This window comes from Corythoichthys intestinalis, chromosome 5, assembly GCF_030265065.1.
Source record: "Corythoichthys intestinalis isolate RoL2023-P3 chromosome 5, ASM3026506v1, whole genome shotgun sequence".
Lineage (NCBI taxonomy): Eukaryota > Metazoa > Chordata > Actinopteri > Syngnathiformes > Syngnathidae > Corythoichthys > Corythoichthys intestinalis.
Genome location: NC_080399.1, coordinates 26207222 through 26219329, shown reverse-complemented (window position 1 = coordinate 26219329; position 12108 = coordinate 26207222).

Sequence of the window (12108 nt, the reverse complement as noted above, 5' to 3'; positions counted from 1 at the left end):
TATGTAACATTTCAAAGTATACACAAAAGAAAATATTACTGTGCAAAAATACAATTTATTGCTCTTTTTTTCAACATAAAAAATGAACAAGTAGTCAATTCCAACATCTAAATAATGACAGATTGTCTGACATTGTGTAATGGTAAACTTTTGGCAAAAATTACATAGTAAATACCTAAGTTGCACAAAAATGCCTTTAAAAGTAAGCCATTCCTAACATATATAACATTACCAGCGCTTCAACTGTATTTCTCTCAGATTTCTCTCTTCATATTTAAATTGATAAGTGTTAATAAGTGCCAATAAGTTTTGATTATCAACTGTGACTGTGATTGAGCAGACAAATAAGTTAAATAATTTGAAAAGTGATTGCTAACTCAAAAGAGCGAGATGTCATGTACCCATTCTGCAGCACTTTGTTTACATTTGCGGCACTGACGACATTTGCTTTACAGCAGCTAAACTGATACACAGCAGTACTATTTGGACGGAGTTGGAGCTCGCATCCCGTGCGTGTTGTTTTGTGCCTGAGTTTTGTTAAGCCGAAAATAAAGGCCGCGTTACAAAGTCATCTGACCGCTCGTCATTTTACATGCTGAATGCATTATTGACTGGCTGACTTAGTTTTCTGCATGTTTAAATTGTCATCTAACCACTGTGCTGTCATGATAAGCTTGCTTACTGGACATCACTTGTCCAAATGTCCGTGGTGAAAATGATGTGATTGGCATGTTTTTCATGAAGAATGGTGGTCGTAGAAACTGCATTATTTTTTTTATCCAGGGCTTTGGCTCTCGGGTCATTTTGGTAAAAAAAAAAAAAATCATGCCACGTCTCGGCGGCGACAGCTACGTTCGTACCGGATAATCCACCCGCCCCGGCCGGTTCGCCGTGGGGTATTCGGGGCCTGGCTCTGCTCCGGACGGAGGCGCACGCCTCGCATCCCGCACTGCGTGGGGAAACACTTGAGAAACCGAAGTGTTTGCCGGAGGTCCCGCCGCCAGGGAACCGGGCTCAGCCCGCCTGCCGGACCAGCCAGAACGGCGGGCTCCGTCGGAAGACGGCTACTTGCCAACTATCAGTCTCCAGTTGTGAAGGTGTTTAGCCTTAGATGCGAGTTTACCACCCGCCTTGGGCTGCATTCCCAAACAACCCGACTCTGTATCGTCACAAGCCCCGTAGTTTAACTTAGTTTGTGTTTACAATAGCTTTAGCATTCCCGCTAGCAGCAGCCTCGTATTCGTTCCAAAAATCTTTGTGATGCAGTTTTAAATGGCTGCTGGGTTAGTGGTGTTGAATGAGGACGATTTCTTTCCGCTTCGTGGAACTTCTGCAGTGCATGTTTCGCAGATGGCGAGAGCGTCTTTTTTTTTTTAGTAACAGCCGCCATGATATACAACTGCTTCTTGTCGTGTAACTCCCTCCTCCCTCAAGGACTTCAGAGAGGGGAGGGGTTGAGGAGGCGGCGTGCTGAATTCCTTGGTTGCGCACATTTGGAGGCTAAATAATGTATATAATTATCGGATTGCATTATCGGTTGAATTTTTTTATTATCTGGATGATCTGTGTGACGTCATAATTGCCATTATCGGCCGATAATTATCGGTGACCGATATTATCGTGCATCTTTACAATAGACCTAAATGGGTTACTGTCACTGCACTTATACGGTTGTATTTCCACAATTTGGGTTAGCAATGACATTATGATGATGATGATGAGAAGAGCCCAGCAGGATGAAGTGCCTTGTCGAGAGGGGAAGGAACTGGCCATGGGATTCCAAAAAATCTGCCAGTTTTATAGGGGCATAGCAGAAAGGACAAAATAGTGACATTTTGAACAGTGATCACTGAAGCCGCATTCCGACTGGAAGCCAAAATCCGATTTTTATCCCATCCAGATTTAAACTGGATGGCTCTTTTGTAGTCTGAAAAGTCACAAAGCACATTTTTGTGAGACGGATTGAAACAACATAGTAGAGAACTGGAGACAGTTTCATATCTGACATGGACAAGATCCTTTTAAGTCTGACCGACTCAGATGGGTTTTGACAGTCTGTAATGTCATTCTACGCTGGATGATGCCTTCATTGCCACGGCAACCAATAATGTGGCCCACTCTGAACAGGCCCAGATCCGATTTGGAAACTTGCTAAAAATAGTGTGAACAGTCAGCCCTAAAAATCAGATTTGAGGAGGAATCTGATTATAATCAGATACGCCGGCATTCACAATGCAGCCGAAAGGACTTAAAAAAAAAATCTTCAATAATTACAGCAAGCCATGGTGGCAAACACCGTGGTGGAGGGAAGTGTTTGGCTCCTGTGACAAATCTCCCACAGCTCTGCTAATTAAACACCATACTATCTGTATGAACTGCTAAACGATTCATAATTGACATCAAGTATAAATATCAGGCACATGTTGTGTGGCTTCTTAAAAAGTCTTTTACCCCCAATTGCACTTTACAATATTACACACATTCGGATATATGCCCTTCACCTTATGTTTTTATTGTTATAATTGCATATTACCCTATCGATCTGCATAAATGTACTGTACCTTTGACCCAGAAGAAAATATGCTCTGACCCTTACTGATGTGTATTATAATACCTCTGCCAAATGTTCAATGTGTCCATCAATTGCATCAAATAATTAACGAAATAATAATAAGTAATTATACTGATTGTTCAGTTTTAGAATATGTTGCAACACTGTTCTGTCATAAAAATGTTAGACTTAAGAATACCTACACTCCCTTACAAGTCTGAGTAAAACTTTAGGTTTTCTATTCACTGTATGTCATTACCTTCTATCTGTTCTCCACCTGATTGGTAGTTTGTCAAGAAATATTAATATACAGTGAGTCAAACGGGTTTGAAATATTAACCATCAGACAGCAGGCCTCTGGTTCTTGAGACTTTTCGCTCCAACAGTACACTAGGTTTAACAGATGAAAGCCATGGACTCTCAAATCCTTAAAAATGGAACACTATATGGAAGTGATAACATGAATTTGGCTTCAAACAGAACATCAAATAGACCTGCACACTATGTGGATACACGTCTCTCCAGCAGATGTGCTTGATGGGTGTGTGAAGGCTAATTTCTCTGTATGGTGTACATTTCTGCCTACTTCTCTGCCATTATGTTATGTCATGTTATGTTAGTCTGAGTGCATAGGTGTGTTTTTCCACTACACCCATAGTCTGTCCTCTAATAACGCGGTATATATTGTAGCTGAGGCCACAGACTTTGGACACATGTTCACCTCTCTTTTGATGGCTTGAAATGGAAACAAGAAGAAAGGGGACAACATTTGGACTGGGGTTTCACCAAAGGGAACAAGATGAAAAGGAAGAGACAAGATGGCAAGAGAAACCCCTTGTCATGACCAGCAGAGTGGCCTATTCATCTGCTCTAATTTGGGGCATTAGTGCCTCACAAGATCAACAATGTCAAGGCTACAAACAAGAGTTGTTGTAGACTTCACTGCTGCAGATCCCTTTGTATGTGTCCGGCAGCATTCCTTTTTTACAGTGCACAAGTGTAGCATTGTGAGGGCATTGTGGGCCCATCAAAGTAGAGACATTATAAAGGATTATAATTAGGGGTGTCAAACGATTAAAATTTTTAATCGAGTTAATTACAGCTTAAAAATTGATTAATCGTAATTAATCGCAATTAATCGCAATTCAAACAGTCTATGAAATATGCCATATTTTTCTGTAAATTATTGTTGGAATGGAAAGACACAAGATGGATATATACATCCAACATGGGGTACATACAGTGCCTTGCAAAAGTATTCGGCCCCCTTGAATCTTGCAACCTTTCGCCACATTTCAGGCTTCAAACATAAAGATATTAAATTTAATTTTTTTGTCAAGAATCGACAACAAGTGGGACACAATCGTGAAGTGGAACAACATTTATTGGATAATTTAAACTTTTTTAACAAATAAAAGACAAAAGTGGGGCGTGCAATATTATTCGGCCCCCTTGCGTTAATACTTTGTAGCGCCACCTTTTGCTCCAATTACAGCTGCAAGTCGCTTGGGGTATGTTTCTATCAGTTTTGCACATCGAGAGACTGACATTCTTGCTCCTTCTTCCTTGCAAAACAGCTCGAGCTCAGTGAGGTTGGATGGAGAGTGTTTGTGAACAGCAATCTTCAGCTCTTTCCACAGATTCTCGATTGGATTCAGGTCTGGACTTTGACTTGGCCATTCTAACACCTGGATACGTTTATTTTGAACCATTCCATTGTAGATTTGGCTTTATGTTTTGGATCATTGTCCTGTTGGAAGATAAATCTCCGTCCCAGTCTCAGGTCTTGTGCAGATACCAACAGGTTTTCTTCCAGAATGTTCCTGTATTTGGCTGCATCCATCTTCCCGTCAATTTTAACCATCTTCCCTGTCCCTGCTGAAGAAAAGCAGGCCCAAACCATGATGCTGCCACCACCATGTTTGACAGTGGGGATGGTGTGTTCAGGGTGATGAGCTGTGTTGCTTTTACGCCAAACATGTCGTTTTGCATTGTGGCCAAAAAGTTCAATTTTGGTTTCATCTGACCAGAGCACCTTCTTCCACATGTTTGGTGTGTCTCCCAGGTGGCTTGTGGCAAACTTTAAACGAGACTTTTTATGGATATCTTTGAGAAATGGCTTTCTTCTTGCCACTCTTCCATAAAGGCCAGATTTGTGCAGTGTACGAGTGATTGTTGTCCTATGGACAGACTCTCCCACCTCAGCTGTAGATCTCTGCAATTCATTCAGAGTGATCATGGGCCTCTTGGCTGCATCTCTGATCAGTTTTCTCCTTGTTTAAGAAGAAAGTTTGGAAGGACGGCCGGGTCTTGGTAGATTTGCAGTGGTCTGATGCTCCTTCCATTTCAATATGATGGCTTGCACAGTGCTCCTTGAGATGTTTAAAGCTTGGGAAATCTTTTTGTATCCAAATCCGGCTTTAAACTTCTCCACAACAGTATCTCGGACCTGCCTGGTGTGTTCCTTGGTTTTCATAATGCTCTCTGCACTTTAAACAGAACCCTGAGACTATCACAGAGCAGGTGCATTTATACGGAGACTTGATTACACACAGGTAGATTCTATTTATCATCATCGGTCATTTAGGACAACATTGGATCATTCAGAGATCCTCACTGAACTTCTGGAGTGAGTTTGCTGCACTGAAAGTAAAGGGGCCGAATAATATTGCACGCCCCACTTTTCAGTTTTTTATTTGTTAAAAAAGTTTAAATTATCCAATAAATGTTGTTCCACTTCACGATTGTGTCCCACTTGTTGTTGATTCTTGACAAAAAAATTAAATTTCATATCTTTAAGTTTTAAGCCTGAAATGTGGCGAAAGGTTGCAAGATTCAAGGGGGCCGAATACTTTTGCAAGGCACTGTAAGTACTGTATTTCTTTATTATAACAATAAATCAACAAGATGACATTACCATTGTTAACATTCTGTTAAAGCGATCCATGGATAGAAAGACTTGAAGTTCTTATTAGTAGATAAATATTAGTACAAGTTATAGAAATTTTATATTAAAACCCCTCTTCATGTTTTCGTTGTAAAATTTTCAATCAACAACAAACTAGTAGCCCGCCATTGTTGATGTCAATAATTACTTACACAATGCTCATGGGTGCTGAAGCCTATAAAATCGGTCGCACCCAATCGCCAGCAGAGGGCGACAAAACTCCGAAAAACACAACAAGTACACATTTCACTGTGCTGTCATTTTAATCTGTTTGAGCGGGGCATTCGTGCGTTAATTGCGTCAAATATTTTTACGTGATTAATTTAAAAAATTAATTACCGCCCATTAACGCGATAATTTTGACAGCCCTAATTATAATGTTATAACAAACAGTAATAGGCAAACACAATTAACCCTAATTACGATTGTCTACGATCATTGGTTTCCGAAGCGAAAGTAGATGTTTGCAAACATCTTATTTTCCTCAATTACATAAAGGATCACTTTGCTTTCATTGGAGACTACAGAAATCTGAGAAATAATTATAATTGAAAGTTTAAAGTACATAGCGGCACAGGGTTACGGATCATCTTGGATTTGTTTCAGCAATATTGTTGCAAAAAATATTCTTAGTGATAATATTGGTCAGTACAGTGTGGCAAATAAGTATTTAGTCAACCACTAATTGTGCAAGTTCTCCCACTTGAAAATATTAGAGAGGCCTGTAATTGTCAACATGGGTAAACCGCAACCATGAGAGACAGAATGTGGAAAACCAGAAAATCACATTGTTTGATTTTTAAAGAAATTATTTGCAAATCATGGTGAAAATAAGTATTTAGTCAATACCAAAAGTTCATCTCAATACTTTCTTATGTACCCTTTGTTGGCAATAACGTAGGCCAAACGTTTTATGAAACTTTTCACAAGCTTTTCACACACTGCTGCTGGTATTTTGGCCTGTTCCTCCATGCAGATCTCCTCTAGAGCAGTGATGTTTTGGGGCTGTCGTTGGGCAACACGGACTTTCCTCCCTCCACAGATTTTCTATGGAGTTCAGATCTGGAGATTGGCTAGGCCACTCCAGGACCTTGAAATGCTTCTTACAAAGCTACTTCTTTGTTGCCCTGGCTGTGTGTTTGGGATCATTGTCATGCTGAAAGACCCAGCCACATCTCATCTTCAATGCCCTTGCTGATGGAAGGAGATTTTCACTCAAAATCTCTCGATACATGGCTCCATTCATTCTTTCCTTTACACAGATCAGTCGTCCTGGTCCCTTTGCAGAAAAACAGCCCCAAAGCATGATGTTTCCACCCCCATGCTTCACAGTGGGTATGGTGTTCTTTGGATGCAATTCAGTATTCTTTCTCCTCCAAACACGAGAACCTGTGTTTCTACCAAAAAGTTCTATTTTGGTTTCATCTGACCATAACAAATTCTCCCAGTCCTCTTCTGGATCATCCAAATGCTCTCTAGTGAACCGCAGACGGGCCTGGACATGTACTGGCTTCAGCAGGGGGACACGTCTGGCAGTGCAGGATTTGAGTCCCTGGCGGCGCGTTGTGTTACTGATAGTAGCCTTTGTTACTGTGGATCAAGCTCTCTGTAGGTCATTCACTAGGTCCCCCTGTGTGGTTATGGGATTTTTGCTCACTGTTCTTGTTATCATTTTGACGCCACGGGGTGAGATCTTGCATGGAGACCCAGATCAAGGGAGATTATCAGAGGTCTTGTATGTCTTCCATTTTGTAATAATTGCTCCCACAGTTGATTTCTTTACACCAAGCGTTTTACCTATTGCAGATTCAGTCTTCCCAACCTGGTGCAGGTCTGCAATAATGTCTCTAGTGTACTTCGGCAGCTCTTTGGTTTTGACCATAGTGGAGTTAGGAGTGTGACTGACTGAGGTTGTGGACAGGTGTCTTTTATACCGATAATGAGTTAAAACAGGTGCCATTAATACAGGTAACGAGTGGAGCCTCGATAGACCTCTTTAGAAGTTACACCTCTTTGACAGCCAGAAATCTTGTATGTTTGTAGGTGACCAAATACTTATTGTCCATTCTAATTTGGAAATAAATTCTTTAAAAATCAAACAATGTGATTTTCTGCTGTTTTTCCACATTCTGTCTCTCATGGTTGAGGTTTACCCATGTTGACAATTACAGGCCTCTCTTATCTTTTCAAGTAGGAGAACTTGCACAATTGGTGGTTGACTAAATACTTATTTGCCCCACTGTACATAGCGGCCCAGGGTTACGGATAATGTTGGATTTGTTTCAGCAATATTGTTGCAAAAAAATATTCTTAGTGATAATATTGGTCAGTATATTTGTGATATTTTCTAGACTGTTTCATCTCTATTTCAACATTGTGTCTGGTGTGGGATGCGACCTCAAGAGTCAAAGGAGTAGTAATAAAGTGTTAAAATGATGAATCACCCTATCTGTCACAGATTCCTGGAGGACTGCTGATATTCCTACTACAAATATTCTATTGATTCTGATCAGTTGGTGTAAAGTTGTGGCATGACCTTTCTATACAATTCCCCGGATATGGTCTTGGCCAGCATCTGCGTCTCTCAGCAGCAGAGAGGTTCATTAATGGTTTTGTAGGTATCGCTATGGATGTGTCCCATCTTTGAACCTATGATTGATTGTCGCCACCCAGTGAAATTGGAAATGCTCTTGGCTGTGAGTGTTTTCTAAAACATCTGCACAGTATTTATTACAAAGATTGTCAAGGCCCACTGTCGCCTCATGTCAGAATATATGATCTAAATCTACTTTTAAAAATAATTGCATTTGAAAAAATCCAAGTGCAACATTCAGCTTTAGAAATAAGAATATGGTATTTAATTTGCTGCAAATATCAAACCTAGTGATATTCTCAACTTTTCAAAGCTCAGTATCAATCCCCTCTGTAATCAACGCTGTCATTTTAATTAAGAGATATTTCATACTTCACATGCCTGTTGTAATAACTGCCGTGTTGGATTATTTATCTTTTGCCGCATCTCTATGGTCAAAAATAAATAGCTGATTATCAGCAATACAAAGTGTGTATAGCCGAGGCTTATAATCATTCATGCTGCATTTCTAATGATTTATGAAACAAAGAATCATGGTTCCATTTGTAAGGTAAGAATTTCAAATTGCATTATTTTCTGTAGTGTATATTCAAGTGAAACAAATTTTGTTAAGTTCATCGGATTGATAAATTACATTTCTACAGTCCTAGTCGTGCCAGCATTTTTAAGGTGTATATAAACTATCAGGTGTAATACTGGCCTTTGGCATCGAGCCTTCATTAAGATCAGACCCTAGCAAAATCTTGAACTTATCAGCAGTGACATGCATTAAGGTTCATGGCTGGGGAGGCACTGACACCATCAGTCAGATTTACAAACATATATGAGCTCTCCAGAGTAGCGTTTTCATCATTTCATTGGCAGCAGTTAACTGTTTATGTCTAAAATCTAATACAGTAGTACCTCGACATAGGATCGCTTCGACACACGATCTTTTCGACATCCGACGTAAAATTTGACTCGTCATTTTTTTCTACATGTGACGACATGCTCGAAATACGATGACATGACAGCGCCGTAGACGGACGCACGGCAGATTTCTTGTGAGAGAAATCAAACAGGTTTCAACAAGGTTAGCGCAGGTGGTGAAACAAGGAAAAAAGCGTCACCATTGAGATGAAGATGGAAATGATAGAAAAATATGAGCGTGGGCTGCGCATCTGTGAACTGGCTAAACAATACGGCCGTAGAATATCCACGATCTCCACAGTCCTCCTCCGACCTCTGTTCGCCAGTCTTTATAAGTTAAGGTGACAATAATTATTGCGGTAACATTGCCAAAGATATTGCCACCTTCGTCAGGTTTTAATCATTTATTTCCAAATTTGTGCAAATAATACGGCTACTGTCCGCCACATTTGACGGTGTTCTCAACAAATTATTAAAAGAGAACGTAAAATCTCAACCGCACCTCACCCTCTCTCTGTCATATCAGCGACGAGATGCATTCAGGTACAGCATGCAAAACGCATCCGCCACATTATAACCTAATTCGTTACATTATTACATGAATTATTATTATTCCAGTATTTTGGGTTTTATTAAAAATGTATTTGTTTTGCTATGTATATTTGCCATTTGTAATAGTACAAGCAGTATTAAGGATTTAATGTAGGTTTTCGAGCTGTGGAACGAATTGATGGAATTACAATGTATTATTATTGGAAAATCCTGCTCGACATACTACCATTTCAACTTACACGGTCCCGGAACGAAATAACTTTGTATGTAGAAGTACCATTGTATCTGCATTCTTTACGCATACAAAATGTAGTACACAAAAAAAGCACATTTAATTAATTAACATTTAATTACGGTCTTACCTTTGTTTATGAACTAAGTCCATGTGCCATTCCTTCTGACAGGAAGCTTCGATGACCTGCTTGTAGAAACCTGGCTTCCCTTTCCTCCTCTGACTGCACGTCACTGCTTATCAGGCCATCACCCAAAAATGCTAATTGTCACACACTGATGTCAGACCTTTGCAGCGCAAGATTTAAACTAATCCTTTGACTCAAGTAAACATTTTATTGAATAAATTGTCAAAGAACTCTGATCACCTTTTTTTTTTTTTTGCATCTTTTAAATTTATTACGCCTCATTCTACCTTAATTTTGATTCAATTAGATTAGAAAATTGTGCCACCGTCTCCAGGTAGTACATAATTCATATAATATTGATCCAATATCAGTCATAATCAGCACAACGGTGATGCTTCTCTTCACACAATTATTTGGTATTGCCAAGTTTAAAGAAGCTAAAGAAGAAGAACCAGCTAATCCTACAGATTCTGTAAACTGCATACAGTATGTTGTAATGCATATATGTCACCAAACCTGAGATCTGGTTGTCATTTATTCAATTTTGTAGTAAATACACCCCTGCCCCAAACAAACACACCTAACCAGACTGTTTTGGAGCTCATTAAATTTATCAATGTTTCTACTGTGGCCAGTGAGGGTACAATCGAGTACATTTATTTGAACTTCACCCTCAAAAGGAATCACCCAGTATCTTGTGTATGCAAAGAGCAGAACACCATCGATCCTTTAATCCTGTCCCAAAGGTTTCTTTGGAGAGGTATATTAAAGAAGCCCTTAAAATCCGGAATTGCCAATAATGAGCCAACATTACTCAAATTGCAGCACGTGCCAATTGGGCTTAAGGTAATGAAGAAAACATGATCAATCATCATTCTCATCAGTGCCTTGTGTCATCATGTCTGATTGTCAGGCTTGCACTGTGACTTGCAGGGTAGAGCAGAGCTCCATCTACTGGAGCCAAATCCTTTGAGACAACCCTCCATTCTCAAATCATCAATGACTCATGCAATGTGGCAGCCTTCCGGTAACTATCGTACGGAACTTGGCAGTAGGGTTGTCGAAAGTATGAAAAAGTATCGATGTGTCTATACTGAAATGCTTTGTTAGGATATGATATTTGATTGGAAAAGTATCGATACCCAGTTATTCTTTTAGCATTATCATAGGTCACCAAAAAATTGTTGTCAGGGGTAATTTTGATCTTGCACTACTCTTGACAGTAATGAGGACAATTTTGCATTTGCTTTGTTAAAGTGATCCTCTAACTTAAATACATGTAGGCTCTAATAAACCACAATTGTTCTCTTGTACTAAAATATGTTGTTAGAAACACATACAATTTTAAATCAATGGCAATATTTTATAATATTTAGTCCATATTTTGACCGTTAGTTGGCGCCATGGTTTGCGGGCTCGCAGTAATGACGTCATTCGGATCTTTCCAAATGTGTAGCGTGCTCAACAATTGCTTATTGCTGCCTAAACTCGCCAAGAAAAATGCCACGATGCGCTGCTTTTGGATGCAATTTCCAGTCAAATGGAAAGGGGACTGAAGTGAGTGGTCAAGGTGGAATTATTATTTATAGTGAATAAATGTGCATAAGTGGAAGCTTCTCCCCCTTTTTGGTCCCTGTATGCAGTATCCTACCCACCACGCGTTATGACTGGCGCCCGAACATTTTTCCTGGATCCTCAGTCAAGTAAGGGATCCGTCTATTTTCTGGATCCGATGGCCCCACCGCGTCTGCAATATTGGTTTCGGATCTGTCCATTTTTGTGATTTGTCGGTCCCAACGCGGCTTTTCGGATCAGTCTATTTTGTGGAATCGACGGCCTGATCGCAGTTACGACATTGCCATGGGATCAGTCTAATTCCTGGATCTTCGAGTGAGTAAAAAACGCGGATTTGGATTACTATTGCTATCTTTTATGTTGAATATTCTTCGTGGGAGTTTTCCCCAAATCATACTAAATAATTAAAGCACTATGGCACGCTACAGTGACGACAGATACTCTGACGTGAACCTTACAACAATGTTGGAGTTTGTCAGGGAACGCGTGTTTGCGTACCGCTGAGCTCCTGAGTAAAGAGTGGTCAAGGTGGAAATATTATTTTTTTTGTGAATAAATATGCATAAGTGGAAGCTTCTCCCTTTTTAGTACTTTTATACACGTATCCTAACTACCACGCGTT